This window comes from Salvelinus alpinus, chromosome 20 (assembly GCF_045679555.1).
Source record: "Salvelinus alpinus chromosome 20, SLU_Salpinus.1, whole genome shotgun sequence".
Lineage (NCBI taxonomy): Eukaryota > Metazoa > Chordata > Actinopteri > Salmoniformes > Salmonidae > Salvelinus > Salvelinus alpinus.
This window is the reverse complement of record NC_092105.1, coordinates 30,310,046-30,328,053: the sequence shown is the minus strand read 5'-3', so window position 1 is coordinate 30,328,053 and position 18,008 is coordinate 30,310,046. Positions and strand designations below refer to the sequence as shown.

Below are 18,008 nucleotides of genomic sequence, written 5' to 3'. Positions count from 1 at the left end.
TTGCGGCACAGTCGAAAGCGCCGGACCTCGGGCTCGAAGGTCGAGGATTCGAGACCTGCTCCCTGCTGTTTCATTACAGTATTGTAAAAGGGGAAAGGGACTAGGCTAGTCTGGAAACACGCTTTCCACTGTGCTCAGAGGGTATTTTCGGTATTGCAGTTTAGCTGCAGTACGGACTATAAAGACAATTCCCATTGACGGACATATAGAGAACTCACATTTTTAAATTTCAGACAAGACACTTTAGTCATCAACTTTGTAAACAAAACGTCAATTGAATTATTCAAGTAATTGTCTTAGAGGCCTATTCCCCTCCCCCATCAGTCACAGTTATTAACATTTCATGCTGTGACGTGGGCGAGCTTATGCCACATGCACACGCTGAAGGTAAAACTCACTCGCTCTCGACCTGGACCTGCTTGTTGCTCAAGGAGCCAAGGGAATTCTTTGCACCAGACAGAATCAGGAAAAAGAGACTCAGCAAGAACCTGAATATGCTGTTGTGTTCAGCTTTCAACTGCATCAAACATGCGAAGCAGTCTAAACAATTTTTTTGTTATTATGATTTTGTTTTTATGGCTGTTGTCATGATGAATGTAGATCGGTTAACGATTTGTGTTGTACTGGAATCTAACACATAGCTAACTAACATCAGCTAACGGCATCTTGACAGGGTTGTTTGCTAGTTGCTATTATAGCTATAAACACAATGTCTGAAAATATAATTGTGAGGATAATATTTATTGAGTGACATCAATTCAAATGCTGTCAATAAGGCAACATAGTAGGTGGCACGACTCTGGCGGGGCTTAGTTAGCTAGCTATCTAACGTTAGAGTTCACGTGAATCAACGTTCTAGCTAGCATGGTAGCTATCTAGCTAAAATAAGCTATCTAACTAGAATCCACGTGGATCCATTTCAAGAGCGCAAGCTCACTAACAAGCTAAATGTGACAGACCTAGTATGTCTCCAAGTCAGCCTGGCTATAACTAATGTTAGCTAGCTACTTTAACCCCCCCAAATAAAATGTAATTTCAAATTGTGCCGTTTGCCTAGCTAGTGATTCTCAATAGCTAGTAGCTATCTAGCAAGCTAGTGTGCGTCAAATCGCATTAAATAACTTCCACAAACACTTGTTTCTATAGCTGACTAGGTAAACACCAATACTATCCTGCTATCTAGCTCATACATGCTAAGTAAAACTTGGGCCAGGTGTAATTACATTGATCATTGTGTCTACATTGCTTGACAGCAAAGTTATTTTAGAAGATTCAGATGAAAAGGTGGTCTTCAAAAGCGGTCACAATGCCCTAGGGAAAGATGAAGAAATACAGCAGGTACAGAGGTAAGTGGCAATGTTGATGATGCGAAAGCGTCTGCTGCACATGATCACACTGTAAGTAACATCGTTGAGGCACTTGATGATGCAGATCTTGATCAGTGTGGTGCTGGATATGCATGATGACACCAGTTGTATGTCAGATGTAGCCCTACATCCCAATGATATAGCTGTGATAGTGAATTAAATGTTTATGTCGTTGAGGACACCCCTTGTGTTCCTGAACACAACTACAGGAGGCTGCTTATGTCACCAGGTGATGTTTCCACACCTCAGCTGAGCAGAGAGGATCCAAATCCAATACCCACAAACCTACACTCTATCCCAGTTTGCTCGCAAATGTTTTCCATACTTCTTTATTGGCGTGAGTGCCATTTACCATTTGTTTTCACGTGCCACTTACCTGAAGTCCTCTGTGGGTTCCAGCTAACGTTGTTAATCACATTTTATCCAATTTCACTTGTGTGTTCCAAGCCAGCCGCTGTTGATTCCTTGCCTCTACCAGAGAGCTACCTGACTGACTACAATGGAGCTGGAGGCTGCTGACATCACCAGGCAATGTTCTCACCCCTCACCCCTCAGCTTAGCAGGTTAGCCAATTTGACAAACCATGCAGTAGATCCTTAATGGTACAGTAGTTCAGCATTTTGGGTGAATACAAAGATTCTCTTTTATATTCTACTCTACATTTGGATTGACAATGGTGCTTGTGTGCATCTAATATTTTTTATGAGCTTTGATGAGAGGCATAACCATATGGCTTTAGAAGTATAACACAGAAACTATTGAAAATGCTATCCATAAATCTTACAAACTAGTTTGTTGGTCTCTTTCCTACAGAAAATAATCGTACTCGTAACTCTGATTTGGACTGCCGGTTTCTGTCAAAACACCCACACAGCGATGAAAGTGACCTTGTGGAAAGCCTAGATATCATCAGTCTTTGGGCAAATCCTGATGAGGTTAAATCATGTCCTCTGTCACTTCCTTCCTTTGTCTCTACTCTACAGCATGTGGACATTGCAGCCTTCCTGATCAAGTTCAAAAGCAAGAGAGCTCTCATAGTTTTTTAAATGGTAGACATGGTGGATGTATGCATGTGTTATATATTTCTAGTTGGGCAAATAAGTATCTGATTTACAATGATGTAGTCTGCTCACTATAATTCCCATTCAATATATTGTGTCACCCAGTAATGCCTCCTCCATCAGGCGGATGATATCCGTGCCCTGTTGATGGACAATATGCCCCCAGATGCAGAAAAGAGGGATCACCAGCTCGGCTCATCAAACTGTCCAATCTCTGGAGGTGACAACAGACATTGCTCAATCAGCGCTTGATTTGGCTCATTTGCTAGTCAGCTGAACGGATTAACGTGTTAATACACAAATCCTTTAGCTGTTGTATTTTAACATTTTGTGTGTATTTCTTAGAAGCTGGCAGGATATTGGGGGGCTGTTCTGAGGTTCAAACAGTTTCATTGTTTAATATCTGCTCATAATTATACTGAGCAATTACAATTACAAAATATAAACTCAACATGGAACAATTTCAAAGATTTTACTGAGTTACAGTTCATAGAAGGAAATCAGTCAATTGAAATAAAGAAATTAGGCCCTAACCTTTGGACTTCACATGACTGGGCAGGGGCGCAGCCATAGGTGGGCCTGGGAGGGCATAGGCCCACCCACCGAGGAGCCAGTTCCAGCCAATCAGAATTTGTTTTTCCTCACAAAAGAGCTTTATTATTACAGACAGAAAGTCTTGATGGTATTTCTGAAAGAACACAAGTAGGTGGCCAGTAGAAGAAGACCAATTTATTTTACTATTTACAGATAACATTTAAGTGATAATGCCCAAGAAGCCGGGGTTTGGAGGATATTTTGGCACGGGTGTTGTTATATCCTATATATCCTCAAAATACCGGCTTCGAGGCCATTATCACTTTTATACAACGGGTTACTAACATATTAAAATAATGATTGACATATTTTCATGAAAAATAAATATTGTCCCGATACAAATCTAGGGTTGCTACCCAAGCCGTTTGGCCGTTCGTTCTATTGGTTCAGTTGCCAGAGATGCGACCCAGTCGTTCAGTCTTTTTGTTCTGTATCTACATACAGGCTGGCAACGTTCTTATCCGTTGCTTGTTAGCTAGCCAACTATGGCTAACTTAGTCACATCAAACAGTGCAGCCAGAATAACAGCAAAGTAGCTTATTTAAGCTGTTTGCTAGTGACATTTATTTGGATACATCCATAACAATGAGCTAATGTGCGATTTTGCCTGGCGTAGAAACTGCTCTCTCGTCAGGACACTTGTTCAGAGGAGCTAGCCAACACAATCACTTCAGACTGAAGCTGGAAAGACGGCAAACTAGCTGCACTTTGTTTTGTTTTACCTGTTTTCTATTGATAGTTCTTTGTATATATCCATAAGCATGATGCTGATTCATAATTTCGACAGGCTGACAAAAGCTGCCTGCCTGTCTGTCTCATCCCGACTCGTTCATTACTATGGGATATTTGGAGATTGAATTTGAATATTGAAAGTGTTGCAAATGTCGGAGAGACAGACAGCAAGGTTTATACAAATCTCTGCTGTTGAAAACTGAATGTTTGTCTAAAAGAAAATGTGAGATAATGTCTAGATATTTTTTTAGTGGAGATCAAGTTTATAAATGCCTTGGCTGGGCTGATAGGACAGTGGATTGCGCAATCAGATGGAACAGAGTAAGTAGGCATTTTAATGTCATAGATTTAGCCGGTGTTAACTTGTGGAATAGACACCAGCTGGAATGCGGTTTTAACCAATCAGCATTCAAGATTAGATCCACATGTTGTATAAATTCAACATATTACACATAAATAGGAGCAAATTAACATTGTTCATCCTGATGTAAACTATCTTCCACTTCTGTAAGGGGTTCTTATCTTGTCATTCTTACTCTGATGCAGCACTTGATTGCTTTTGAATAGCAGGACAGACTTAAAGTACCTTACCACTCATGTTGAAAAGACAGGTCAAAGAGATCTCTTGGCAGGGGTTAAAGGGTGGACCCCCTAATGTCACAGCAAATAGTACAGTGCATTCAGAAAGCATTCAGACCCCTTGACTTTTTCTACATCTTGTTACGTTACAGGCTTATTCTAAAATTTATGAAATAGTTATTTTTCCTCATCAATCTACACACAATACCACATAATGACAAAGCAACATTTTCTTTTGCAAATGTATAAAAAATAAAAGGTAAGTATTCAGACCCTTTACTCGTGTTGAAGCACCTTTGCGATTGAGCGATTACAGCCTCAAGTCTTCTTGGGTATGACGCTACAAGCTTGGCACACCTGTATTTGGGGAGTTTCTCACATTCTTCTCTGGAGATCCTCTCAAGCTCTATCAGGTTGGATGGGGAGCGTCGCTGCACAGCTATTTTCAGGTCACTCCAGAGATGTTCGATTGTGTTCAAGTCCGGGCTGGGCCACTCAAGTATATTCAGAGACTTGCTCTAAAGACACTTATGCGTTGTCATGGCTGTGTGCTTAAGGTTGTTGTCCTGTTGGAAGGTGAACCTCCACCCTAGTCTGAGGTCCTGAGCAGGTTTTTCATCAAGGATCTCTCTGTACTTTGCTCTGTTCATCATTCCATCGATCCTGACTAGTCTCCCAGTCCCTGCTGCTGAAAAACATCCCCACAGCATGATGCTGCCACCACCATGTTTCACCATAGAGATGGTGGAATGTTTCCTCCAGACGTGACGCTTGGCATTCAGGCCAAATAGTTCAATCTTGGTTTCATCAGACCAGAGAATCTTGTTTCTCATGGTCAGAGACCTTTAGGTGACTTTTGTCAAACTCCAAGCGGGCTCTCATGTGCCTTTTACTGAGGAGTGGCTTCTGTCTGGCCACTCTACCATAAAGGCCTGATTGATGGAGTGCTGCAGAGATGGTTGTCCTGGAAGGTTCTCCCATCGCCAGAGAGGAACTATGGAGCTCTGTCAGAGTAACCATTGGGTTCTTGGTCAGCTCCCTGACCAAGGCCCTTCTCCCCGGATTAAAATCTTATCAAATTCTATTTGTCACATGCGCCAAATACAACAGGTGAAATGCTTATTTACAAGCTAATCATCAATGCATTTTAAATTAAAATAAATAAGAATAAGAAATAAAGTAACAAAAGAGCAGCAGTAAAATAACAATAGTGAGGCTATATACAGGGAGTACCAGTACAGATTATTCAGTTTGGCCGTGTGGTCAGCTCTAGGAAGAGTCTTGGTGGTTCCAAACTTCTTCCACTGTGTTCTTCGGGACCTTCAATGCTGCAGACATTTTTTGGTACCCTTCCCCAGTTCTGTACCTCGACCCAAACCTGTCTCTGGGGGATCTATGGACAATTCCTTCGACCTCATGGATTTGTTTTTGCTCTGACATGCACTGTCAACTGTCGGACCTTTTATATAGACAGGTGTGGGCCTTTCCAAATCATGTCCAATAAATTGAATTTACCACATATGGACTCCAATTAAGTTGTAGAAACATCTCAAGGATGTTCAATTTAAACAGGTTGCACCTGAGCTCAATTTCGAGTCGCATAGCAAAGGGTCTGAATACTGATGTAAATAAGGTATTTGTTTTCTTTTTAATATATTTGGAAAAAAAGTTTATAAACCTGTTTTCACATTGTCATTTGAGGTATTGTGTGTCGATTGATGGGGAAAACATTTATTTAATCCATTTTAGAATAAGGCTGTAACGTAACAAAATGTGTTTAAAAAGTCTTTGTCATCACTCCTAATATTGGTTGGACATAGCTCACAATGTCAGTGGCTCTGTACATACATAATGTTGTGAGGGTCTTATAGAATCCTGGAGTTGGTATATTAGATTACTTGTACATAAAGCTTTTGTTAAATAATACAAGGCCATTTTACTGATGAATTGACTGAATAATTGGGACACAGGTTGAATTATTAACAGGCAAATCATAACTATAACTTTTGCAGAAACTTCTTTCACCAACTTTTCATTTTGTAACAAGTGGTATGTATTGTTGAATAGAAAATATACAACTGCTATGTCTCCAGAGGTGCACATGTAGAGCTAGCAAGAGCATGTATGATTTAGTCCTCGATAAATTACTTTCATACACAAAATTGCCTTTCATGTTTAGAGTGGTTGTGGGAACTGGTGCCTGCAGATTTCCCCTCCACCCAACTTGTCGCAGGCATGCTGATCGACGTCCCAAGCTACACTGGCAGAATGCCCAAAAGCTTCCTGAGTTTATGCTTGTGATGACATTGCTGCTCGTGCTCATTCTCGCGCTGCTCTGGTGTAGTCCCAAAATGGCAGCAGCCACGATATAGCGTTTGCGAACGTGAGTAGATTACAGTATGTAGAAAACAATGGTCGGCCTTCTCCAGTTCTATATACCTCAGTTGGCCAATGTTCCGGTTTAGAAAAATGGTTTCGACTGCTACAGTTTTGATTTGGTAGTGCAGTTTAACTAATGCCCGGCCCAGAAAGACAATTTCCATAGACGGCCACATAGAGAAATCAGATTTGAAAATTCTTAATAAGATACTTTAGCCATCACCTTTGTGTACAAAACATCCGTTGAATTATTCAAACAATTGTCGCTGAGATGGATTCTTTTCCATCACTCACAGGCAAAGATATTAACATTTATAAAGGACCAACATCGCATGCGCACTAGCACGCAGTGCGAGCAGCGATCATCCAAAACATGGCAGACAACCCATTACATTAAGAAAACTTGTATGGTGGGCTGAATTTTCTGGACTTTACTACCTTAAATAATACTTTTAAGATCAAATGGATAAAACAATTCTTAAGAAGATCCACTTTTCTGTGGAATTTTATTCCTCATCATGTCTTCTCTACTTTTGGTGGCCTTAACTTCATGTTGGTTTGCAATTATAATATTGACAAAGTTCCAGTGAAACTTAATGCTTTTCATCAGTAGGTTTTCTTGTCATGGTCCTTAATTTATAAGCATAATTTTTCTCCGCACAGATATTATATATGGAATAATCGGAACATATTGTAGAAAAATACTTTCCTTTTTAGAATATTGGTTCCGAAATAATAATATATTGGTGACCCAACTGCTAAATGCAGAGGGTCTTTTACTTAGTTATAAGGAATTCTTATCAATTTACAAGGTCCCTGTAACACCTAAAGATTTTGCAATTGTTTTAAATGCCATTCCCTCAAGTGTTGCTTTATTATTCAGGAGCGTGTCAAGACCTGACCCTTAGAGCCTACCTTCCATTGACCCTGTTGACTCATCAGTAGGAAATATTTTCTCTTTTGGTCCATTCAACAACAGAGCGATACCTGTTGGAAAAAAGTTTGGATGTTGCCACACACATACCATACCTACTTGTTAACAAAAATAAGTTTGTTTCCTTTAACATTATTCATAAATATTATTCTGCCAACCACTATATGAAGAAGTTTAAGGAAAAGATCAACTCAAATTGTACCTTTTGTAATGACCACCCAGAAACAGTGTTGCATCTTTTTTGGCATTGTATTCATGTAAGAAAACTGTGGCAAGACATCAGTAGATTCATAATTGAACACATTTATGAAGATTTTACACTATTGTGGAGAGATGTACTGCTTGGATTCTTTACCTACGATATAAATAAGCTGAAACAATTTTATGTAATTAATTTCATCATTCTTTAGGCCAAATTTCATATTCACAAATGTAAATTTACAAACAAAACACCACATTCTCTTACCTTACAAAAATACATTTAACTGTATTTTAAGACAATTAAATACTCTACTAACAAAAAAGCTGTTAGAATAATAAGTGTAGTTAGGTCCTTGTGTAATGTGATATTGTACCCCCTAGTCCAATTGTCCTTTGTATATTATTTATATATACTTGTGTTCCCACATGTACTTCCTGTATTGATTTGTTGTTTAAAAGTCTGCTTAAAAAAAGATATTGAATGAATATAAAATGTTAATATCTTCGGGTCGTCACTAGCTACCACAGCCACAAAGTCAGAAAGCCCGTCTACTTGACCAATCAGTAGACGGGCAGTTTATATCAGTAAAACAACAGTTTATATCCTTAAGTCTCAATCAGACGAGGAAGTGTGATGATACGTATACCGGCTGCGCGCGTGCGCTATCGTGCATACATTTATTTTGTCCCCCTACACCAAACGCGATCACGACACGCAGGTTAAAATATCAAAACAAACGCTGAACCAATGACATTAATTTGGGGACAGGTCGAAAAGCATTAAACATGTATGGCAATTTAGCTAGTTAGCTTGCACTTGCTAGCTAATTTGTCCTATTTAGCTAGCTTGCTGTTGCTAGCTAATTTGTCCTGGGATATAAACATTGAGTTGTTATTTTACCTGAACTGCACAAGATCCTCTACTCCGACAAATTAATCCACACATAAAATGGCCAACCGAATCGTTTCTAGTCATCTCTCCTCCTTCCAGGCTTTTTCATCGTTGAACTTATATGGTGATCGCATCTAAACTTTCATAGTATTACCACGACTACCGGCAAAACAGTTCGTCTTTCAATCACCCACGTGGGTATAACCAACGAGGAGATGGCACGTGGGTACCTGCTTCTATAAACCAATGAGGAGATGGGAGAGGCAGGACTTTTAGCGTGATCTGCGTCACAAATAGAAAGGAGTTCTATTTTAGCCCTTGGCATCCAGACGCTCGCGAGCAGTTTGGGTGCAATAATTGAATAACATGGATTTCTACATTTATTTTGCAATGCTCGCGCATGCGACGTGTCTGGTCAGCATGTTAGCCCTTGGCAAAGCAGACGCTTGTTGGCGCGAGCAGTGTGGTTGCAATAATTGAATAACATGGATTTCTAAATTTATTTTGCGACGCTTGCGCACGCGACGTGTCCGGTCTGGTCAGCATGTTACTGTTCGTGGGAAATGACTAAACAGATGAGGGAGAGTGATGACGCGTATGCCAACTGGCTTGCCGGGGCAGACGACAGACATGCATTTCTGTTATTTTGTGATCCATCAATGATTTGGTTATTTATTAGCTATAATAAAACCAAACATTCTAAATGCAAAGTGGTAATCGAATGTCTTATTCAAACTCAGCTAGCAAGCTTATCATGTTTGCCCTTACTCATATTTACTTATCTTAACCCAAAATAGGTTTACTTCAAATCTGCATAGTCATTATTTAACTTAACATAGCCTTGCAGTCTACTCTTGGTATTTTGTAACAGTTTCCGTCTCTGTACAAATGCATTGTCTTCAACGTTTAATAATAATAATTAATTGGACTTGCGTGACACTTTTCTAGACACCCAAAGCTCTTTTATAGTATAAGGGGTAACTCAACACCCTAACCCCACTTACAAACTCTTTGTTTTGATTTGATTTATCTTATTGGCCCACCACCCTACTTTGTTTTTCTTTTTACAGATATTTGTTACTTATACATTATTCATACACTTCACATACAGTGGCAAGAAAACTTATGTGAACCCTTTGGAATTACCTGGATTTCTGCATAAATTGGTCATCAAATTTGATCTGATCTTCATCCAAGTCACAACAATAGACAAACATAGTGTGCTTAAACTAATAACACACAAATTATTGTATTTTTCTTCTCGATATTGAATACATCATTTAAACATTCACAGTGTATGCTGGAAAAAGTATGTGAACCCCTAGGCTAATGACTTCTCCAAAAGCTATTTGGAGTCAGGAGTCAGCTAACCTGGAGTCTAATTAATGAGACGAGATTGGAGATGTTGGTTAGAGCTGCCTTGCCCTATAAAAAACACTCACTATTTCTGTTTGCTATTCACAAGAAGCATTACCCGATGTGAACCATGCCTTGAACAAAAGAGATCTCAGAAGACCTAAAATCTAGAATTGTTGACTTGCATAAAGCTGGAAAGGGTTACAAAAGTATCTCTAAAAGCCCTGATGTTCATCAGTCCGCGGTAAGACAAATTGTCTATACATGGAGAAAGTTCAGCACTGTTGCTACTCTCCCTAGGAGTGGCCGTCCTGCAAAGATGAGTCTACGATACGTAAAACACTAAACAAGAATTGTGTTCATGGGAGGACACCACGAAAGAAGACACTGCTGTCCAAAAAAAACATTGCTGCACATCTGAACTTCGCAAAAGTGCACCTGGATGTTCCACAGCGCTACTGGCAAAATATTCTGTGGACAGATGAAACTACAGTTGAGTTGTTTGGAAGGAACACACAACACTGTGGAGAAAAAAAAAGGTACAGCACACCAACATCAAAACCTCATCCCAACTGTAAAGTATGGTGGAGGGAGCATCATGGTTTGGGGCTGCTTTGCTGCCTCAGGGACTGGACAGCTTGCCATCATCAACGGAAAAACTTGGGAATTCAGTTATCAAGACATTTTGCAGGAGAATGTTAGGCTATCTGTCCGCCAATTGAAACTCGACAGAAGTTGGTTGATGAAACAGGACAATGACCCAAAACACAGAAGTAAATCTTCAACAGAAAAAAAATACGCCTTCTGGAGTGGCCCAGTCAAAGTCCTGACCTCAACCCGATTGAGATGCTGTGGCATGGCCTCAAGAGAGCAGTTCACACCAGACATCCCAAGAATATTGCTGAACTGAAACAGTTTTGTAAAGAGGAATGGACCAAAATTCCTCCTGACCGTTGTGCAGGTCTGATTCGCAACTACAGAAAACATTTGGTTGAGGTTATTGCTGCCAAAGTAGGGTCAACCAGTTATTAAATCCAAGGGTTCACATACTTTTCCCACCCTGCACTGTGAATGTTTACACGGTGTGTTCAATAAAGACATGAAAACGTATAATTGTTTGTGTTATTAATTTAAGCAGACTGTTTGTCTATTGTTGTGACCTAGATGAAGGTCAGATCAAATTTTATGACCAATTCATGCAGAAATCCAGTTATTTCCAAAGGGTTAACATACTTTTTCTTGCCACTGTACATGGTTCTTTTATACACAGTATTACATGACAGTAATGCTTACTGCTTCCAAAATAAAACTATACAAATAATGTTTCTTTGCAGGACAGGGATTGACGTGACTTTCAAGAATTACTGAATTGCTTCGCCTTGCTTTTCTGGTTGGCTGGATGCAAGTTTCACCATCCAATTATTTAAGATCTACAGGAGTGCAAGGTTCACCATGGCACAGACCATGGCGATACATTGGCACATTAGAATGATTAGAATATGGGAAATATTAGTCAATTATTGCATTTTATCAATGTTGGCTTTCGCGGGCAATCTGAGACATGAAACAGATACAGTGGGGCAAAAAAGTATTTAGTCAGCCACCAATTGTGCAAGTTCTCCCACTTAAAAAGATGAGAGAGGCCTGTAATTTTCATCATAGGTACACTTCAACTATGACAGACAAAATGAGAAAAAAAAAATCCAGAAAATCACATTGTACGATTTTTAATGAATTTATTTGCAAATTATGGTGGAAAATAAGTATTTGGTCAATAACAAAAGTTTATCTCAATACTTTGTTATATACCCTTTGATGGCAATGACAGAGGTCAAACGTTTTCTGTAAGTCTTCACAAGGTTTTCACACACTTGCTGGTATTTTGGCCCATTCCTCCATGCAGATCTCCTCTAGAGCAGTGATGTTTTGGGGCTGTTGCTGGGCAACACGGACTTTCAACTCCCTCCAAAGATTTTCTATGGGGTTGAGATCTGGAGACTGGCTAGGCCACTCCAGGACCTTGAAATGCTTCTTACGAAGCCACTCCTTCGTTGCCCAGGCGGTGTGTTTAGGATCATTGTCATGCTGAAAGACCCAGCCACGTTTCATCTTCAATGCCCTTGCTGATGGAAGGAGGTTTTCACTCAATCTCACGATACATGGACCCATTCATTCTTTCCTTTACATGGATCAGTCGTCCTGGTCCCTTTGCAGAAAAACAGCCCCAAAGCATGATGTTTCCACCCCCATGCTTCACAGTAGGTATGGTGTTCTTTGGATGCAACTCAGCATTCTTTGTCCTCCAAACACGACGAGTTGAGTTTTTACCAAAAAGTTCTATTTTGGTTTCATCTGACCATATGACATTCTCCCAATCTTCTTCTGGATCATCCAAATGCTCTCTAGCAAACTTCAGACGGGCCTGGACATGTACTGGCTTAAGCAGGGGGACATGTCTGGCACTGCAGGATTTGAGTCCCTGGCGGCGTAGTGTGTTACTGATGGTAGGCTTTGTTACTTTGGTCCCAGCTCTCTGCAGGTCATTCACTAGGTCCCCCCGTGTGGTTCTGGGATTTTTGCTCACCGTTCTTGTGATCATTTTGACCCCACGGGGTGAGATCTTGCGTGGAGTCCCAGATCGAGGGAGATTATCAGTGGTCTTGTATGTCTTCAGTTTCCTAATAATTGCTCCCACAGTTGATTTCTTCAAACCAAGCTGCTTACCTATTGCAGATTCAGTCTTCCCAGCCTGGTGCAGGTCTACAATTTTGTTTCTGGTGTCCTTTGACAGCTCTTTGGTCTTGGCCATAGTGGAGTTTGGAGTGTGACTGTTTGAGGTTGTGGACTGGTGTCTTTTATACTGATAACAAGTTCAAACGGGTGCCATTAATACAGGTAACGAGTGGAGGACAGAGGAGCCTCTTAAAGAAGAAGTTACAGGTCTGTGAGAGCCAGAAATCTTGCTTGTTTGTAGGTGACCAAATACTTATTTTCCACCATAATATGCAAATAAATTCATAAAAAATCATACAATGTGATTTTCTGGAATTTCTTTTTCTAATTTTGTCTGTCATAGTTGAAGTGTACCTATGATGAAAATTACAGGCCTCTCATCTTTTTAAGTGGGAGAACTTGCACAATTGGTGGCTGACTAAATACTTTTTTGCCCCACTGTTGGTGGGAGGGCTTACAGGCTGTCGGCAATTTATTCATGCGCAATTTTCCTGAATGAGTAATGGAAACACTTCATTCACTACATTTTTATTAGGCACTAACCATGTTTCCATCAACAGTTTTATGTGAGTAAAATCACAGTATAAACAAAACAAATCACGATCAGCTGTGATGGAAACAGGAAGTTTTGATAGGCCTACAATTTTAAATGCAGACAGATCATTTGTTAGGTCGACACGGTGGGATCTTTTTGTGTGTGTAAAATGTATTGTGTTAGGAATGTCGGTGGAAACGCCTTTATGCGCAAATATTGATATGATAATAATCATATCGAAGTAAACTTGGGAGTCACGCAATGATATACTGTGTGGTCCTCCCACTAGACTCTGGAAACCATTCCGTTTATTAGACTACAGATGAAATAATTAATGATGAACTTCACAGGGTGGTGTAAGTGCACAGTGATCTTGATGCTCCTTTTCTATAAATATCGAGGGTCTTATTCAGGTAACATGATAATCGAGGCTTGACTGCTGCTTGACAAATAAAAATATTCTCACTCTTATCCATAATAATCTCATCATGTAGACTAGCCTACCTGCACTCTATCTGCAAGCGGCTGGTTATAAGCATGTGCCAAAACCATTGTAGGGATATTTGCTTTTTAACGCAACAGTTTTTGTGACCCAACTATCGGTAGAGTTCAAAATGGGATGGAAACACATTGAACTTTAGATTTTTATTTGGTACATGAAAACTTTTGTGAAAAAGTAAATTGTGTGCAGTACATCAGGCACAGCCTTTTATCCACAGCAAGTCAATTTGATGAAAGCATCTCTGGTGGGAAAATGTGCATATTGTTTTAATGCAGATTTGAGAATATCCACATAAAAATCTGTTGCGAATTGGATGGAAATGGTAGGTTTTTGCGAAAATGTCTTTACGTCCAGCTGTTTTTATGGACGCAAGATAGTTAAATGGAACGGGATTGGTCGACAGTCTGTTGGTTGAGGTGTTATACTTTCTCCATTCATTGGCTAATGGGATTCCTATCTTCTTTCGCTAATATCTCTCCCCTTTCAATGATGCTGATGAGAGAGTTGGAGGGTGGGAGAAGAGGTTGGGGACTGTTGATTTTTAGAGTTTTTTCTGTCCAGAGGGAGCAGGCGCTCCAGACCACGCGAATAGAGACAAGATCTCTGACTTGCTTTGCTCTCTGGAGCAGGGCACCATTGAAAGGAGGGATAACGGGGTTGCGTTAAGTGTGGAGGAGGATCCACTGAAATGGAAGATTCCCGCCATTTGGTGCGACGCAGACCTGGTGGAGAGCCTGGTGAAACGGAGAGGACACTGTCTATCCTGCTGAATTTTGGTGCAGAGTCTTTGCCTGACAAGGTCAAGTTAGGATGTGTCAGTTATCCCATCAGAGTTATTGTCCCGACTCCATTACGGTGTTTTAGGTGTCAAGCTTATGGGCATGCGGCAGCAGTCTGTAGGAGGGAGATTCCTAGATGTGAGAAGTGTGCGGGAGGACATGAGACAAAGCAATGTTTAGATTCGGTGGAAAAAGTTGTGTGTGTAAACTGGTTGTCAATTGTACTGCAGGAATGGAATATAAATCACAGAGGAAATATGTTGTGGTGGCAGCTGCAGAGAAATACTTGGTTGTACAAGATTTTACTGCAAAATAGTTACATGATGTTTTGAATGATAGTGTCCCAGGCTGCTGGTTTGGGGTAGGATCAGATAGGGCCAAAGTAGTGGAATAGCGGTGAGGTTTTATTGTACCCTGAGTTAGTTGGTAGGGAATTTTTTTCACAAAGTGTAATGAATAAATACTACAGAATAGTAGGCTGATACACATCCAATACAGTAGGTGGCGGCATGCACATTTAACATTTGTTTGCAGACCGCCATAATACCAAAGAAGAAAAAGAAAGCAAAGAATTGCAAGGTGGGGTTACGCAGTTACATCACGGACACCCCCCTCTCTGACGCTTTGGCAGGAGAAACAACAAAGTAGGTAGTGGACCAAAGATTGGCAGAATGAAGGTTACGTATGTAACCAAGGTTATGTGAGCTATATGGATCACTCCAATATATTGTGTGGCGGAGGGATACATCCAAGGTGAGGATTTACAGATTTACTCCTGTGTCACAGCTGGGGCCCGCCCCTATATATAGACCCCATGGCCGTGACGCACGTTCTCTACATCATTTTAGAGGCGCCTCTAGCACCACAGAGGATTGGAGTGATCCATATAGCTCACATAACTGGTTACATACGTAACCTTTGTTATGTTTCACTATATTGGATCACTCCAATATATTGGTATACCCGTACCAGATTTTGGCGGTGCTAGAGGGACGTGGCCAGCCAGCGGCGAAGTCCCAGTGCTGGACCGAGACGCAGGGGCCATCAATGTGGAAGGGGGGTTCCGGCACAGTCCCTGGAAGGGGAGGCAATGCCCAAGACCGCTGAACCAACCGCAGAGGGAGGTGCCACATTTACCCGATGGTACCTAACAAAGGTGCAAGAGGAAGCTCAGCTGGCCGCAGCGCAGATATGAGAGAGTGGCACTCCTCTCAGTAGAGTCAAGGACGCAGCCACACCTTGTGTTGAATTTGCCATCACAGATCCCAACACTGGCCTGCCAGCATGGCAGGTGAGAGAGCTGCCATGAGAGAGCCTCTGCTTTGATAGCCCAGCCCCCAGGACTCTCAACATAGCAGACAAAGAGCTGGTCTGTTGTTCTCACTGACTGTGTCCGCTCCACATAGGCAGCCAGTGCCCGCACAGGGCACAGCATGCCGGAGGGAGGCCCAGACTCCCCCGTCCTCCCACCATCCGGTAGCACTCAGAACTTACCGAAAGAGCATTGAGCTCACCCACCCTCTTCATGGAAGTAATCACTACCAAGAAAGCCACCTTCATAGAGGGGTGTTTCAGGGAGGCAGACTCCAACGGTTCGAAAGGTGGCTATTCCAAAGCTGCCAAGACCACATCCAGATTCCAGCTCGCCATTGAGTGGGTCCTACAGTAGCTGGACGCAGGCGATGAACCCCCTTCATAAACCTGGAGACCAAGGGATAGCGCCCCACTGGTCTGTCCATCCACCCCACATGGCAGGCAGATATAGCAGCCAAATACCCTCTCAGTGTAGAGGCTGCCAAGCCCTCATCCAAGTGAGACTGCAGGTATTGGAGGTCATACTGCACCCCGCATGACTCGGGCACAACCTCAATACCAGTGCACCAAGAGCAGAACAACCGCCAGCGCAACTGGTATGCCACAGTTGTAGCCGGTGCCCTTGCGCTCTGTATGGTGTACATTACACCCTCCTGTAGTCCTAACATGGACCATTGGTGCCGTTCAAGGTGTCCCAGACAACAGTGTCAGGAGAAGGCTGAACTAGGGTCGTCTGGGCCGGTATGGGGCCACCAGCAGCAGACGATGCTCCGCCATCCTGGTCCTGTCCAGCACAGCCTGGAACAGGGGAAAAGGGGGGAATGCGTAAAGCTCCAGCCCTGGCCAATCATGAGCCAGAGGTCCTGGTGGCTCTAACATGGAGTACCACAGGGGGCAGTGTCCATTGTCCAGGGAGGAAAACGGGTCCATCTGCGCTCTCCCAAACTTGTTCCACAGGTGCTACACCACCTGGGGATGTAGGCTCCATTCCCAAGGTGGCGGGCCCTCACTCGAGAGCATATCCGCTGCCACATTCAGGATGCCAGGTATGTGCGCCATGCGTAGAGACACTAGATGTCCCTGAGCCCAGAGAAGGAGCTCCCGTGCCATAAGAAGGAGGCGGCGTGACCTCAGTCCACTCTGATGGTTGATGTAAGCTACCAACTGTGGTGCTGTCCGTTCTCACCAGGACATGTCTTCCCTTCAGATGTGGAAGAAAAGGCTGCAGGGCCAGCAGTAGAGCTCGGAGCTCTAGTGTATTGATGTGCCTGCCGCTCCAAGGGGGTAGCCAACAGCCACTGGCCGACCTGCCCTTGGTAACACCCCCCCAGCCGATCTGGGAGGTGTCTGTGCTAACACATCCTCAGCATCTCCACCCCACCTAAGAGAAAGGAGCGACAACGCCACCTCAACAATATCCTGAGGCACTGTGCGGCAGTGGTGCTTCGGGTGCAGCCGGTGGGAGTTGAACCAGGCCCAGGGGAATCAGCAACAAGGCCGCCGTCACCAAGCCCAACAGGCGGATATCACCGCTGCCGAAAGTGGTCGAGGCAAGATAAGATCGCCTGAACCCTTCTGGTGGGCAGGCGTGCTCTCGTGGGGACTGAGTCCAGTTCCATGCCAATGAAAGGCCACCCTCTGGGTGGGCATCAGACGACTCTTATTGTCGTTTACAGTCATGCCCAGCCTGCTGGTGTGGGTCAGGAGCATCTCTCTGTCTGACAGGTCCTGGGTCCTGGTCGGGGCACAAATCAGCCAATCGTCCAGGTAATTGAGGATCAACAATCCTCGAGATGTGAGAGGTGTCAGGGTAGCGTCCATGCACTTTGTGCAGGTGTGCGGGGTGCCAAGGAGAGTTCTACGAGAGAACCATGAATTCGTAAGCCGTTCCTTCGGAAGCGAATCGTAGGTACTGCCAATGAGCTGGGTGAACAGGAACATGGAAGTACGCATCCCTCAGGTCCAGCGTAACAAACCACTGGTTCCTGGAATGGCCTGCAACACGAGGGCTGGGGACAGCATGTGCAACCTCAATACCCATTGAGGTTGC

At 42.6% G+C, this 18,008-nt stretch overlaps 1 long non-coding RNA gene across 1 annotated transcript; it reads left to right on the top strand.

The window, feature by feature from the left end:
* The first annotated feature begins 1,205 nt into the window (after window positions 1–1,205).
* On the top strand, window positions 1,206–2,961 carry LOC139546642 (uncharacterized). Its single transcript, XR_011669259.1, has 3 exons — window positions 1,206–1,346; window positions 1,815–1,930; window positions 2,181–2,961. It is a non-coding gene; the product is annotated as an uncharacterized lncRNA (long non-coding RNA).
* Window positions 2,962–18,008: the final 15,047 nt, after the last annotated feature.